The following is a 3,820-nucleotide window of genomic DNA, read 5'->3' on the forward strand; positions in this document are numbered from 1 at the left end:
TTGTAAGAGTAAGATTCAACTAGTGTAAGATTCAACACTTTGGCGGAACTGATCTTAAATGCAGATCGACAACAATTTTCTAATAGAAAAGATTTGTTTGCTTGACTACATTTCAGATAATGTTATCCAATATCATTAAATTGACAAGTCTTTTTGATCAAATTTAATGGGAACCGCTAATTAGCGTTCGCTTAGTGTCCTGCCTGCAAATACCCTGTCCTCCCTGGAATCGAACTTTTGTTGCCCTGTCATCGAGCCATAGGAATAATCCTTTTAGAATAGCCAGGTTAAAGAATAAAGTTTTAGGAGGAGATGAAGTTTTAGTGAAGAAAGTGTTTCTCTTGAATTTCCGCTTAAAAACTTGAACATTAAGATTTAAGGGTGCAAGTTGTGGGACATAAACAAGTTGCCCTTTTGATTCTTGATCCCTCTACTGTAATGCGTAAACAATAGCCTGTAAAATTTACTATAACTATGAGAATAAAGATTAAGATATTTTAGGAATTCATGATCCTTCTTGTACTTATGAAGTCCTTATATGCTTGACCATTGATTGAATTAAACACTCTCTTCAACTCTAATGGATGTCACATTAGAACTGCATTTTCTTTTTGTTTGAATAAATTTTACAAGAGTAAGCTTTACTTTTGACTTTTATTTTCTTTTCCTTTCACGTTAGTGAAGTTCCAGGATCTATCAAATTTATCTCCTTGTTTATTAGATTTAGATAGCCGGTTTCTCATAATGAAGGCTTTATGCTTTCAGTCATGGCTTTTCACAATGATCAGGCTTTACGATTTCAGTCATTGAGGTCTCAATGACCTGGGGAAAGGTGTGTGAATGGTGAAAGATCATTGAATTTCTATCAATTTCTTAGGCCAGAGTAATGCAGATTAAAATCGAAAAATCTCTGCCTTTCCTTTGTCTTCTTTAGTCTGTTAATATTTAGGCATTATAACAATTGTTCTAGTTTTCGGATCTAACCCTATATGACATCAATAAAATAATACATATTACATGATGTCTCAGTGTTTGATAATGTCCATGAAATGATATAACATGAATAGAATATAATAATGTGTATTACATGATGGCTAATGTATCTTAGTTCAGCCTGCATTGCCTTGTGACCAGGATTGTAATTCTCCATTCCAAAGTTATACAACAACTTTGTAGTTACAGAGTTGGATGGGGAAATAATGATTTTGTGCTTCCCTTGCAAGCTTGAATCCCTTGCACTAGGCCTCTCAGACCCCACATTGTCAAGTAGAGGGTTGCAGGAGCTCACTTGTGCAAACAAACAAACCAACACCACAAACACAAGTGAAGTTCACTCCAAAATTGCACTGAAATGGCTTGTGATTACATAATTATATACATGAAACAATCTCCTTGGATGAAGTTTTGACTAAGCTAACTTGTGATATAAAGGACTTATTTTCATGTTCTCTCTGTAGCTACAGAGGCAAGGGATGTGTCCTTATTTCCTTGTGATAATGCAATTTTTACAAAGGAAAGCATTGAAGAAGAGGAAATTCATATTGTGGTATGTGGAGAAGATGAAGCATGTAGCATTACTCATGCTATCCCTAAAGAACAGCTGTATGGAGGATATTCTAGGGAGAATTTTGAAGTAATTCAAGAAGATTTTTCAGATTTGGAAGGACAAGTTTTTGTTTCCAATTCAAGCAATTTGCTTTATTGCTTCTAGGAGTTGGTAACTTTTCTTCCCCCCCTTGAAAACCACTACTTTTTTTGCTTATGCTAAAGTGGAGATAAACTGGAATATAGTTGAAGATGGTGACTGCAATGTTCCTGAAACTATTTAACACATTTCCCAGGATTCAAGGAAAGTAGCACTAAAATTTATGGCCAATGCAGGAATATGTGTGTGTATCCTCAGGAATCCCAGGATTCAAGGAAAGTAATAGCAAAAAAAATAGAACTTCCGTAAATTACATACCTTGAATGTATCTACAGGCATGGCAGAAACTTGATCAAACCAAACTATACCCTTCTTCGAGCTTGTCAAGGAAAGCCTAGCATAATGATCTATCGCTGTAGCTTTTAAAATGAACCCATTTTTGGTCCAGTCTTGAATTTCAAAACTGCTAGCGCTGGAAAAACATATGCATCCTCAATACAGGAACAAGTCTAATAATACTTCTGGCTCAATCATGTGAATTAATTTACTGTCTCTTCACAGCTGCAAATCTTACTCTTATTGTTTAACTGTAGAATTAGAATAACCAAATATTTTGGTATGAAATTAACATACATGAGACTCGAAGCAACCAAAATGTTGAGTCCATCTGAAGATGCAAAAGAAATTGAAAGATTAACTAGCCCAGTAGAGATTACCCATAAAACAACATGATAGGATTCACCCTTTTCAATATTCTGCAAATACAATAAACCCCTGAGTATATACCATAAAATAGATGTTATCAGCTTATCAAAACTGGCACAAATTCTAAAGAAAACAGTTGATAGTGCAATTGTAAATATACATATCAATAAAATAGTTGACAAGATACTTTCATAAAACCAAAAGGAGGGCGCCACTGGAACTAACAAAAATGGAGGGATGCGTGAAATGATTTTGATAACAAGGCTCTCATGAGCTACGACCTTTGCTCAAATTGTTACCTCCCAAACCTGCACATGTTGTGGCAAAGCAGTAAAACACAAATGCAACCCTGGTGGAATAGCAGCCTTCTTCTCACTTTAGGTGGTCTCTCCTCCGAGACAAAGTGCATAACCCTACGATAGCCTAATCCAGTCAAATGGTAATCAAAATGAATAGAGGATGAGGCTTAGGACAACAAATCTAAATGCTGATATTTACTCCAATGTATTTCAGATTTGTAATAGCAAAACGAAGAGTTGATTTTATTTATTTTTTAGATAGGTTAAGGGCAAGATTAATGTCTAAAACAATATTGGGCTTATGTATTATGGAGTCTATAAGGCAACCAATGCATGTTGATTTCTCAAGATGACACGGAAAGATATAGACTAGACGAAGAACCAAGAGTAAACATATCTAGCTGGCCATTAAAAAGGAAACTTATTCAGGTGAATCCAGATGTAGAAAGACCCCCAACATGCATAAAGGGTGTGCTTCCTAGAAGATCATGTAAATTATAGCAAATCTCAATCAAGAAAGAAGACACATAACACCATTTTCTAGGAATGGTAGACTTAAATGGGGAATGAACCACAATTAAAATTCTTCTTACAATGATTAGAACTATGAAGCTTCCAACCCTTGAATGACGGGATAGGATTCCTGAGGAATAGAATTAAAATAGTTTCTAGGATTCTCGGGAAATAGAAATAAAATACTTTCCAGGATTCCTGAGGATACACACACATAGCACGTGCTTTCATTGAACTAGGGTATGTAATGTAGCACATGGTTGAAGGAATGATTGTGACTGGAAATCAGTGAGTGCATGGTGCTATGATAGTCTGGTATCTCTCAATTATAAACATGAATGAACAAAACAAGGATTAGGCTTTTTCTCACTAAGTAGTAAGAACAAGAGGTACAAATCTGCATAGGTTTTCTTTTTGAATGCATAAATAGATTTGGCTCCATGAAAAACCCCTAAAACACTGGAACTGTGCGGATTCATCAGCTGAAAGCTGCAATTCCAACAATTTCTAACTAGATTTAGGCAAAATTTGTTAATAAATATGACCAAATATGGTCTAGAACATTGAATGTTTATACTTTGAATCTATGACTCGAGACCATTGTATCATCCCCAAAAACAGACCACTATGCCTGCATGATTGACCTTCTTGGCCGTTC

This window comes from Pinus tabuliformis, chromosome 7 (genome assembly GCF_031772625.1).
Source record: "Pinus tabuliformis cultivar Carrire ecotype Pingquan chromosome 7, CPIR1, whole genome shotgun sequence".
Lineage (NCBI taxonomy): Eukaryota > Viridiplantae > Streptophyta > Pinopsida > Pinales > Pinaceae > Pinus > Pinus tabuliformis.